The sequence below is a fragment of the Macaca nemestrina genome, chromosome 4 (assembly GCF_043159975.1).
Source record: "Macaca nemestrina isolate mMacNem1 chromosome 4, mMacNem.hap1, whole genome shotgun sequence".
NCBI lineage: Eukaryota > Metazoa > Chordata > Mammalia > Primates > Cercopithecidae > Macaca > Macaca nemestrina.
In genome coordinates this window covers 24,600,432-24,613,756 of record NC_092128.1, presented here as the reverse complement: position 1 = coordinate 24,613,756, position 13,325 = coordinate 24,600,432, and positions in this window count along the sequence as shown.

Below are 13,325 nucleotides of genomic sequence, written 5' to 3'. Positions count from 1 at the left end.
TCCTCCTGCTTGTGGGTCCCTAAGGAAATTCACAAGAAATTCACATAGTGAATTTCTTCCTGTCCTATGCTCTGTTTTCTTTCACCTGTGAAAAAGGGAGAGGGAAAGTAAGATAGAGAATAAAGGCAGGGCCAAGGGTAATGAGGGAAAAAAAGAAAGCCTGGGGAGGCATCAGCAGGCCTTGGCCTCTGTTATCTGTTTCCTGAGAGCACAGAACGTCTCATTCCCATGGGTGCTCATGCCATTCTCTGTGGCCTTTATAAAGGCCGTGCAGTTTTTCAGGTCAGTGCAGTAGATTCCTACATCATTATCACAAGCTCCCACAGTGACGGCTGTTCTTCCCGAAGGGCATCTCACCTGGCCCTGGGCCCAGAGCCACCTTCAAAGACCCATCTGTGGGGCCTGGGAAGCCTTCTCTTCTCTCTCTCCTTTTTTTTTTTGAGACGGAGTCTTGCTCTGTCACTCAGGCTGTCTTGCTCTGTCACTCAGGCTGGAGCGCAGTGGTGCCATCTCCGCTTACTGCAAGCTCCGCCTCCTGGGTTCACGCCATTCTCCTGCCTCAGCCTCCAGAGTAGCTGGGACTACAGGTGCCTGCCACCATGCCTGGCTAATTCTTTGTATTTTTAGTAGAAATGGGGTTTCACCGTGTTAGCCAGGATGGTCTCGATCTCCTGACCTCGTGATCTGCCCTCCTTGGCCTCCCAAAGTGCTGGGATTACAGGCATAAGCCACCGGTCCGGCCGCCTTCTCTTCTCTTACCAAAGCAACTCTGAGACGACCACTCAAAATGTCTTATTCTGCAGAAAGACAACTATCCCTCAGAGGCTTTGAGCACCAAGGAAGAGCATGGCTTCTCAGCCTTGGAACATGAGTGCACAGCTTCTCAGCTGACCTCGGTGTGTGTTTGTCACAGGCGACACATAAGACTTTCTTTCAGAGCCAGGACATAGGCACGCAGCTTCTCCATCAGCCTCTCAAGTTTCTCAAACCCTGATTGTGGGTGTGGGGACTTTGTGCAAGCCAAGGGTATGCTCATGGAGTGGGTAGTGTTGAAGGCCTGTTTTTCAGACCCTGGACATCTGCACATAGCTGCTCCACTGGCCTAGGGGCATGTCAGGTGCTTGGTGGGTTGAGGACCTGTTCTCCTTGGGGGAGAACACATAGTCATTTGGCTGGCACAAGAGCAGGTTCTTCCTGGGTGAGACTGCTAGATTATTCTTCCAGCTGTATTGCAGATAGCATGGGTTTGTTTCACTGTTGTGCAGGACGACAGTCATAGCCCATCCTGGGACCAGCCTCTGTGCAGCTGGGTGCCATGCGGGCTTGGTGGAATGAAGATAGAGCCCTAGTGCTAGAGAGGCACAATGACTATGACCCCAGAGCAGGGCACACTCCAGCAGTAGCTCTGTTCTCAGGATGGTGTCATGCTGCAGCAGTGTGGCTCAGTGAGGTAAGGGGGAGTACACACTTTATGCTCTTCACCTGGAGTGACACAGCTAAGTGAATTCTCAGCAGCTCTCCAAACTGGACTCAGGGCTTACAAGGATGTGGGATTCTTCCGCAGTAAGGATTGGATGTGTTTGCAGTGGCAAGGGGTGACAGGGATTCTACTGTTTACCTTTTTCCACTAAGAGGTAGTCCTCTTATCTCTGGGCCGGTCTGATCCAGGTGGGTGAGATGGGGCTGCAGAGGCCAGGTGCCTCCATCCTGTCCTCCTGGGCCTCCAACCACCTCAGAAGCATCTCCACTCCCCTGCTTCACTCCATCGCTCTCCTTTTGGCACTCCAGTCAAATTTCAGCTGTCTATTTATTGCCTCGGTCCTTTCTTGTAGGGAAGATAAGGGTCAGGTGTCTCCAGTCAGCCATCTTACTAATGTCACTCTTCTATTCAATCAAAGTTGTATGTGAAACAGGAGCCTTCAGAAATAAAACCTCCAAAACCTAGGGAAAACTGTTTTTATGCTTAGGTTTGATGAAGAATGAACAGCTGTTTAGAAATGTGATTGCACAAAAGGATGTGCTCTAATGGCAGTATACTAAGAGCGGGTAGGAAGCCCAGCAAAGCCAGTCTGTTCAGATTCTTCTTGGCCACTCGGTTGAGCATTCCTTCCTCCTGGCCATATGGCAGGACCCCTACGGAATGAGTCTTATGGCCTACTATCTGATAAGGCAGATCAGCTCCTACACAGAAAGGCGGGAGAAAGGTTAGAGTAATATTTTTAGGTTTTATGACTCACCTTGGGGAGAGGAAATTCTGGTTTCTATGACTCACTTCAGGGGAGAATGAGAGGCAAGAGACAGGAGGGTAGGAGAAGATCAGAGAGAACTTGTTTCTGAGCCTGCTTTCAGCCCTTCCAATTTTCTTTTGTTCAAAGTGCTAAACTTGAGATACGGTTTTCTGAGCCCCAACAATCTTTTTGCGGCACGTCGCCCCAATGTTCCCTTGCTCAGCTGTCATGTGAAGACAAATATAGCAGGGTGGTTAAAAACACACTATGAGGTCCCTAATCACCTGAAGAAGAAATCTCAGGTCTGCGCAGCTAAGGCCATATGAAGTGCTTCCCCTTTGTGAAGGCTGAAATCAGCAGGAAGCTTCCCCTGTGGGGAGCCAGGCTGGCACAGGCTGAAATCAGCAGGAAGCTTCCCCTGTGGGGAGCGAGGCTGGCACAGGGAACAGGGTAGGTTTCCAGGCAGCATGTGTGGGTAGGGAAGGGGTGCTGCCATCGCTGCTTCTCAAACATCAACATGAACAGGTATCACAAGGGAATCTTGTGAAAATGTAGAGTCTGACTCAGAGGGTCTGGGGTAGGGTCTGAAATTCTGCTTTTCTGTCAAGTTCCTAGGTGATGCCAATGGTGCCAGTCCTCTAAACATACTTTGAGAAGCCAAAGAGGGACATGGAATGGGAAATGGTGAGGAGTCAAAGACTAAGTTTTCCTGCACTGGGAGATTGGCTTGGTCCACCTCTGCACCTGGGCTTGAGTTCCAGATTATGTTCTAAATGGATTTTAATTTTTGATGCCCATGTAGACTTCGTTAAACCTTGTTCCCTTTCTCCGGAAAGCATGATCTCAGGGCAAGTTTTGTGACTTTCCTGGAAAGCCCGGGACATAGGTATGTGCTGCCCTCTGCTGGTTGTAGTCTGACATGCACACAATCCACCGCAGCTCTGGATTTGATATTAGATGGGGTTTCCCGATCACACCTGAAATTGTCAAGGCAGTTCTAGGCCAGGAAAGGGAATGGATTCACTCCTTTAATCTTGTAGGTTTGCTCTGTAACAAATCTTTATTTTGTTTTTTTGTCGTTGTTGTTTTTTGTTTTGTTTTGTTTTGTTTTGTTTTGAGATGGAGTATCGCTCTGTTGTCCAGGCTGGAGGGCGGTGGCGAGATCTTGGCTCACTGCAACCTCTGCCTCCTGAGTAGCTGGGATTACAGGCACCTGCCACCACGCCCAGCTAATTTTTGTATTTTTAGTAGAGATGAGGTTTCACCATGTTGGCCAGGCTGGTCTCGAACTCCTGACCTCAAGTGATCCACCCGCTTCGCCCTCCCAAAAGTGCTGGGGTTACAGGTGTGAGCCGCCATGCCCGGTCTTGCAACAAACCTTTAGATACACACCTTTTCTGAGCTTTACCACAGTGGTGAGAACTTGCTTCTATTGTGAGCAATGGGTCTAGGGTGAATTGATCTAACGCAAAGGTCTAACACATCTTCAAACGATGTGTTAGATCTGTTAGGGCACTCGCAATCATCTAGTATTGGGTGTTTCAGAAATACTTTGAAGGTTTTTTTTCGCCAAAGAGAAAAGAAATAATATGTATGCTGAAAAAGCATTTCACATTATTCTGGTATGCCACCCCTTTTCTCTGCTGAGAACCTCCACAGTATCATTTTACATATGAAGAAACTGAGGCTCCAAGCGGCTAATCAATAGGTCACATTGATAGCAGAAAAGCTGGCACTAGGACCTAAGTCCTGGCACATGCTGCCTCCCTGGGATTCCCAGGTCACTTCCAATGCTGCCTCACTCTGTGTGACATGGTGATGACACTCCTTCAAGACCAGAATGAGTGACTCTCCAGAGCTCTACAACCCTCTCCTGCCCAGTAAGTCAACTTGGCAAAAGTAGCTTCTCTGGTCAGAAGAAGAAAGAGGTGACAGCAGGGAAGACTACACCAATTATTTTTAATAGAAGTTCTGTAGGAATAGACCCAATTGTGGCTCTTTCCAGGCCTAGTTTGACAAGGATGATGCTGGTATATATATACAGCTCCCGAGAGACCCTAGAACTGGGAATTTAAGCCCAGTTCTTCTAAAAGAAGATCACTATGGAAGATAGGGATAAATGAGATGGTGGGTAGTGCCACCTCCATCCCCTTAGTAAATAATAAAACAATATCCTTCCAGTTTCCATCTTAAAACAGAGAGGGACTCCAGTTGTGACCTTAATACAGCAGGTTTCTTACATAACCTAGTTAGTAGAGATTCATCAGCAGACCACTAGGGGCAGTGTGGTCTGATTATGGGGAAAAGCGCCAAGAAGAAAGCAAAAAACAACATGGCTACAAGTAGCCACCAAGAAAAGAGGGTGGAGAGTGATAAATAGATAGGGGGAAAAATCTAAGTGGACAATTCTGCCTGTCTGTTCTTTACTGCCTGCCCTCCTCTGAAACAATTTTACATCTTCTTCAACACCTTCAAGTTCAGCTGAGGATTTCTTTGCATATTTCAAGATGTCAGACCCATCATGAAAATAGACAAATGCCACCTACTCCTCCGACTGTCAATTCCACCGCTTCCTTCCGTCCTCTGCTGTTCTATACACAAAAGAAGTTTTCCTCTTGTTACAGAAGGAGGCATGACCGTGGTCCTACCCAGGACTTTCTAAGGGATGGGGGAACAAGAATAGGTTCGGTGCATCTATTCTCAGATGCTCATGGAGTCTAAGCTGGTGCCTCTTATACCTTGCTGGTCATATAGACATATTCTTGCCATATAATCAGCCCCAGGGACAGACTTCTCCAGGGAGAGGGGGGCGGGTCTTGCCCATGCCAGGTGCAAGTCATGCATCTCATCCGGGTGTTACATTTCTGATTTCAGTTAGACAGTTCAGGTGATTTCCAGGCCTGCCAGAAAGAACCCTAACAGTACAATCCACCCTAGACCCATGGTCAGCCTTTTTACAACAAAACAATTACTCTTAGTTTGACAGCAATGTCAAACTCTGCCTCTCTCCTCCACTTTATAAGGACCCATCTGATTACATTGGGCCCACCTCAATAATCTGGGATAATCCCCTCATCTCAAAGTCAGCAGATTGGCAGGCTTAATTCCATCTGCAACCTTAATTCTCCTTTGCCATGTAACCTAATATGTTCACAGGTTCTGGGGATTAGGGCATGAACATCTTTGTGGCGGTGGCATTATTTTGTCTACCACACCCTGTGTTATTTCTCTTAAGAGTATAAACTTCACTTTGAGAGGCCAAGGTGGGTGGATCATGAGGTCAGGAGATCTAGACCATCCTAGCTAACATGGTGAAACTCCGTCTCTACTAAAAATACAAAAAATTAGCCGGGAGTCGTGGTGGGAGCCTGTAGTCCCAGCTACTTGGGAGGCTGAGGCAGGAGAATGTTGTGAACCCGGGAGGTGGAGCTTGCAGTGAGCCGAGATCATGTCACTGCACTCCAGTCTGGGCGACAGAGCGAGACTCTGTCTCAAAAAAAAAAAAAAAAAAAAAAAGTGTAAACTTGAGGCTATATCTCTGTTATGTCTGGAGTACACAGTATTCAAAATGTTTGGAGTACAAGTCAAACTCCTTTTCTCTGGGTATATGGCTTTAACAAATATTGCTTCCCATGGAAAGAGGCTCTACAACAGGGCCCATCTATTCCCCATGGGAAACACTCTAATTCTTTCCCAAATTTGTCAAATCACCATGAGTCACACTATAAAAAGAATGGTTTGCACTGAGTCATGGTGCTTAAGCCGTGGAAGAACATGTTGGTAGGTTGCTTTCTCTAATTAAACATTTTCATTGACTGGGTGGCTTATAAGTCTTCCACAAGTATGTAACTTGAAATTCTGCTGTGAGATGCCCTAGTCATTGTGTCGGGGATACCTCAAACTCCGTTTGAATTAAGACATCTAATAATCCAGATGTTGGCATGCAGGCTCATTCCCATTTCTGGATTTGGGCATGTCATCTTAATAGCTGCTATAATTGTCAGTCCTGTACTGTCATGCCAGGTAACTTGCCATCTTTGTCCTTCATCCTGAAATAGGATGCTTCTAGTTTCTCTATTGATATTAGAAGGTCTTCTTCTTCAACAGTCTTTCCTTATTAAAAATGAATTCTGCCTGGTCAACGATTTCTAGCCCAGTTCACAATCCTCCTAAAGCTCTCTTTCTTTGGGTGGGCTGATGCTGTTTGAGCCACCAGACACATTGTTGCCATTGATTACTCATTGCTTTAGTGCAATTTGGAAATAAAGTGGAGATCCAAAAATGTTGAATTCTTCAGGGTGAGGACGTATAAGTAGTAGTGACCCTAGGTGAATTTTGGTTTGTATATATTGTAATGCTTCTCAGAACCATGCACGTCTAATTGCTGGCTTTTCATTCTCAGGAATGCAGGATCACCAAGTTGTATATCATTACTGTCTCTGTCAGTGATCCAAGTATTTTAATTGTGCCTTCACCTCTTCATGGATTTTCTTTTTCTACTCACAACAGCTTTTTTAAAAACATAATTTTATAACAGATGGAGCATTCAATGGATAATTTATATCCTACTACCTTTCTTAAACCTTCACTAATCACAATTAATGGTCATGCAATGTTCATTCAAAAGATTATTGATCAGTGTTCTCTGAATTTGACAGGGGAAATATTCTGCTGCTATCTAACACAAGTCCTTAGTAGGCTCATTAGTTTGACCTTGAAGCAGCTCACGTCTTGGTTTTTTAAAAAAGGAGGAGTTCTCAGCAGACAGAGTTCTCCCTCTCAAGGGGAATCTGGATCAAAACTTATGAGAAAATATTATTCTCTTGCTCTAGCCTCTGCAAGGCACCAAATTGCAGGTAGATACCACAATCATTTGTTGACTTTTTTCTCTCAATGACAATCTTACTTTTCTTTCATTTATCATTAATTTTCATCTAAACATTTTCCCACAAATGAGGTCCCTGTCTTCAGCCACTGGACAATTCCTATTGTTGGTAGCAGTGTGGGACATGCCAGGGCTTCCCTTTACATTCATTTGCAATCACTGAGGGTCAGACTAAATAAGTACGGAGAAGAGGGCCATCTTTTCCACTAAGCAACAAAACAATTGCAATAGCCCCACTTTAGTGAGGTGTAGAAAAAGAATAATCCTTTTTGGTAATTCACACAAGAATAATTGTATCAATCCCTAGGGAATTCTTGCAATTAGGTTCTATTTTATAGGTATAGTCTCTTGTTTTGGAGTATTACATGCCTGTGGGACCCTTTGCTGTATGAATAGCTCTGGTTCAGGGACTAGCAGGTTTGACATTCAACAAAGGAATTGTGGTGAAGAAAGGAAGAGTTGGCTTCGAGTTTCTGTATTGTCTCCTATTTCCTAATCCATCACAAAAGTGTAGCAATTTATCTAATGGAAACTTGCCTTTAAATATTCTCGTGTCAACTTGCAAAACATATCGCTGAAGATTGTAGACCAGCTTTTCAATCCTTTTGAAAGCAGATGCTTTAGTTGTTCATTCGAACTTTCTATAAACCTATTAACTTGAAAGTGATAAGAAATACAATAAATTCATTGAATGTGATGCTTCTTGGGCCCTTGTTGTACTGTGTGGGTAGTAAAATGTTTGCTTTAATTTGATGAAATATAACTAGGTGGGCAAAACTGATGTAGAATGCTTTTTTGTTGTTGTTAGTGTTCTTTTTTAAAATTGTAGGTCCTAAGGGAAAAGAGGCTACTTGCTGGTAAATAAAATGTATCCCTCCTGTGCTTTGCCTGATAACGTGCTCCTGTATGTATCATTTCCCTTTCAAGATGGAACTTCTTTGAGCTTTGCACTCCTGTTGGAGTGCTTTGCTTTTCTTCTCTTCTCTCTTCTCTCTTCTTCCTTTCCTTTCCTTTCATTTCCTTTCTCCTTTCCTTTCCTTTGTCGCAGGTCAGACTCTTGCACTGTCACCTTGGCTGGAGTGTAATGGCATGATCTCAGCTCACTGCAACCTTTCCGCCTCCCACCTTCAAGTGATTCTCCTGTCTCAGCCTCCCATGTAGTTGGGATTACAGGTGCCCGCCACCATGTCCGGATAATTTTTTGAATTTTAGTAGAGACGGGGTTTCACTACGTTGGTCAGGCTGGTCTCAAACTCCTGACCCCGTGATCTGCCCGCCTCAGCCTCCCAAAGTGCTGGGATAACAGGTGTGAGCTACCGCGCCTGGCCAGATTGCTTTTCTGACATCACCCATGGAATGATGGGTATTTCCAGTCTTTATGTTCTTCAGTTATTTGGGTTATCTCAATGCCCAGTAACAAACAAGTAACTGTTTTCCAGGAGTACAGCAGAGAGCAGCATTTGGTAATGCTCTAGCACAGTTCAAAGTTGGTGAGTAGCAGTCATGGACTTCCGCTGGAGAGTTCACACAGCTTGAATATGGGGAGCCAATAGTCATATCATTTTAGCATGATGATTGTGTGTTCCCAGTGGAACCACTGCCTCCTGCAGTCATAAGAAGGCTGTTGTTTGGGTTCCCAATCAAATACATCCTTTTCCGCAGTGATTTGATGTATTGGGACCAGCAGTGTTCATAACTCAGGGATATGATTTCTCCAAAAGTCAAATAGACCCCCTGGGCACTGAGCCTCTTAGTTAGTCTGAGGGTTAGTAATTTGTTTTTGGTGGTCTGTGGTATGTTATGGGTTATTCCAGCACATATTATCTCCCCAAAACTTCCACAGTCTGTGCATGGCCCCTCGATTTTAGCAATCATCTCCAATTAGAGATACGCTTTATAAGCTTAATTACTTTTTTCTTAGCTTGATCTTCAGTTTCAGAAATAATCATGTCATCAATATAATCTATAATTAGTATATTGTCCAATTGTATTAGATTTGGAACTCACCTTAACAGTTAGTGAAGATACATGGGAGAGGCTGGGCATGGTGGCTCATACCTGTAATCTCAGCACTTTGGGAGGCTAAAGTAGGTTGATCACGTGAGGTCAGGAGTTCGAGACCAGCCGAACCAATGTAGTGAAACCCCGTCTCTACTAAAAATACAAAAAATTTAGCCAGGTGTGGTGGCATGTGCCTGTAGTCCCAGCTACTAGGGAGGCTGAGACAGGAGAACAGCTTGAACCCAGGAGGCAGAGGTTGCACTGAGTAGAGATCATGCCACTGCATTCCAGCTTGGGTGACAGAGCGAGACTCTGTCCCAAAAAAAAAGAAAAAAGGAAAGAAAGAAAAGAAAGAAAGAAAGAAAGAAAGAAAGAAAGAAAGAAAGAAAGAAAGAAAGAAAGAAAGAAAGAAAGAAAGAAAGAAAGAAAGAAAAATACATGGGAGAGTTGAAATATTGTTGAGGTAGTACAGTAAACACATGAGGGTGATCATTCTACATCAGAGAAAATTGTTGGCTCACCTTGGTGACTGATATGGAGAGAGGCGAATTAGCCAGATTAATTACAGATCAATTACCAGTTGTCTTTACTTTGTTGTATCAGTAGAAGAGTCTGGACCAGGTAGGGCGTTGGTAAGGCTGTTGGGGACACAGTTTTGCTTTTCCTCTACTCTATTGTGCAGTGAACTGCCATGCCATGAACAGGTCAGCCTTTCTTACTGAGCACGCCAGGCTATTGTACATGGTGTTTGTGTACACTAACACATGTGCATCTAGTATTTCCCTAGTTAGGTCTGTCGTCTCTTATTGTTTGTTGATATTGTTTCAGATTTACTATTTGAGTTGGCTTAGGCAACTCTCAAGGCTCCCAGTTTCCATGTCCAATTAATACTGAACAAAACCAAATCTACAAGTTATTTTTTTAATCTTACCCAGTAGGGGGAGGAATTTCCTTTTAGAGATTATATCCATACCAGTTATATTTTCCGATAACAGAAATACCAGTATTCCATGCATTTTATCATATATTCTGATATTAATCAGAGTTTAATTTGCATTCTTTCCACAGTCACATCCCCATGTCTCCCTAAATGAATTCTGTTACCCCAAACAGCTCTTTACCAGGGCTAGACAGTAATATACAGTGTGCCCTTGCATCGAATAGAAGTAAAAGAAGTTGAACAATAAGAACACAAAGACACAGGGAGGGGAACATCACACACTGGGACTTGTCGGGGGTTGGGGGGCTAGGGGAGGGGTAGTATTAGGAGAAATACCTAATGTAGATGATGGGTTGATGGACGCAACAAACCATCATGGCACATGCATACCTATGTAACAAACCTGCACGTTCTGCACATGTATCCCAAAACTCAAAGTGTATATATGTGTGTGTGTGTGTGTGTGTGTGTGTGTGTGTGTGTGTGTGTGTGTGTAAACAAGTAAAAGAAGAGTTTCTTCTCCATCCCAGGCCACTTTCACATTTGTGAAAGGCCTTGGGTTCCACAGCTAGATGGGATTCAAACGCTAAGCAAGGCTCTCATGATCCAAACTGGCAAGGCTTACAAATCTACAGGTGACGATAGGAAAAGAAAACAATAGAGAAACAGTCTAGAAGTGAGACTGTTTGTAATAGTCAAAGGCTGTCTCCAGCAAGGGGTCTGGAGGAGCTGGTTTGGGCTCCAAGTTTTCTTCCTTTCTCCAAGGGTTGTACCAGGACATTCTTGAATCAGAACCACAAATATATGTACAGAATCCATTGGAACTAAAGAGTCAAAAATGGAATCTAATCTTTCTGCCTACATCGGAATTTTCTTGTTACATAACTAGAAAGGACAGAACCCTGTAAGAGTTTATACTGAGATGCACATCACCAATTTCAATGTTATCAACGACAAAACTGACACAAACTGCAACTCCTCAGACCCAAGGTCACAAAGAAACACCACTAATCATTACGGTTCCCAGCATATGCCAGGGAGATGCCTTTATTATTTTAATAAAATGTATCAGGCTAATTCAGCCCTGATAAAGTTAACTCTTACAGCACTTGCAGATATAAATTAATTTTTTAAAAAATCTCCATTTATGTTACATAGAGATAAAGTTCCAGTGGAATTTTATATTAGATGTTTAATGGTTTATCAAAAATTTAAGTATTTATGCTTAAAAATTATTTTTGTATAAATACTAATTTTAATAACTTGATTCAGAAGAAAATATTTCTAACCCCTAGAACCTTATGATCACAGGAAATAAAGCATAAACATTTTAATGATTGTAAGTCATTGTGGGATAAATTTTCAGAGGCTTTCATGTGTATGAATATTATTATAGTCTCCCATTTAAATGGCAGTTTGGCTGGATAGAAAATTCTGAGTTTAAAGTTTCTTTTTCTTCACAACTTAAGAAAAATATTTCTCCATTGCTTTTTGCATTCAGTATTCTGACGGGGTAAGAAGCAGACTGCTCTGAAAATAATCTGATTTGTATATTTGAATTTGAAACTATGCATATTTGGCTTTGGAACATAATTCCGAAACAAAACATTTGAAAAGGAACCCCTGGAATTTAAAACCAAAATAGAATTGTCAAAAAAATACACCGTAGGCTCCCGAAATCACTAGGCTAAAGGGAAATGCCAAGCTGGGAACTGCTAAGACAAACCTGCCTCCCATTCTATTCAAAGTCACCCCTCTGGGCCCGGTGTGGTGGCTCACATCTGTAATCCTGGCACTATGGGAGGTCGAGGCAGGTGGATTACCTAAGGTCAGGAGTTCGAGACCAGCCTGACCAACATGGCGAAACCCCGTTTCTACTAAACACAAAACATTAGCCAGGCATGGTGGCACATGCCTGTAATCCCAGCAACTTGGGAGGTTGAGGCAAGAGAATCACTTGAACCCGGGAGGCAGAGGTTGCAGTAAGCTGAGATCGCACCATTGCACTCCAGCTTGGGCAACAAGAGCGAAACTTCATTTCAAATAAACAAAGCCACCCCTCTGCTCACTGAGATAAATGCATATGTGATTTCCTCTTTTGGAGAGGCTAATCAGAAACTCAAAATAATGCAGCCATTTGTCTCTTATCTACCTATGATCTGGAAGCCCCCTCCCTTTCTGGATGGAGCCAGTGTTCATCTTACATATGTTAATTGATGCCTCATGTCTCCCTAAAATGTATAAAACCAGGCTGTGCTCTGACTATCTTGGGCACAGGTCATCATGACCTTCTGAGGCTGTGTTGTGGGTGGGTGTCCTCAACCTCGGCAAAATAAACTTTCTAAATTAACTGAGACCTGTCTCAAATTTTCAGGGTTCACAGAATAAATAAGCCTAAAGGCTCTTAAACTGTTTTCAATACTTTAAAATTGTTTTCAGTAATTATAGTGTGTAGATTGTGTTGTGTTTTTAGTACTATTGCAAGTACATTGTGAAATCAAGCAAATTAGCAATTATGTTTGGATCTTTGGGAAGTGAGATAGTCAGTGTGAGAGAATGAAGAAACATAAGACAGGTGAGATTAAGCCTTGCAGTTCTTAACTTGAATCAGAAATGTCCATTTGAAGTCATGATTTTTTTTTTTGAGATGGAGTTTCACTCCTGTTGCCCAGGCTGGAGTGCAATGGTGCGATTTTGGCTCACCGCAATCTCCACTTCCCGAGTTCAAGTGATTCTCCTGCCTCAGCCTACCGAGTAACTGGGATTACAGGTGTGCACCACCATGCCTGGCTAATTGTTTCTTGTATTACTAAACATACATGGTAGGTTTTTAAAAAGTTATTTCCTACCTCTTTCTACTGAAAAGGCCTGGAAGCAAGATTCAATTCAATTGCAAAGAATGGTTCTAGTTCCCAAATTGTGGTTTCTAAATATGTTTCCACTAAAAGGAACCAAGTCTCCTTGGATAAATGTAGGTCTGGAACAGGAAAGCAATGAAGTTACCAAAGACTATAAAGAGTATATGAAAAGAATGCAAAAGCCAATTTGAAGTGCTCTTAGTGGCAAAGAGGATAATTTGAGCATCAATAAGAACAGCAATAGATTATAACATATTTAAATTCATGAATTCAAAGAACACTAAATGACAACTAATCGGTCATCTTGGAGGGTGCTTGGAAACCTCATTTTAAAAACTAAAATAAAAGAATGAATCAATCATTATTCAGGGTTCTTATACAAACTATACCTCAGGGTAGCCAAATAAATTTCT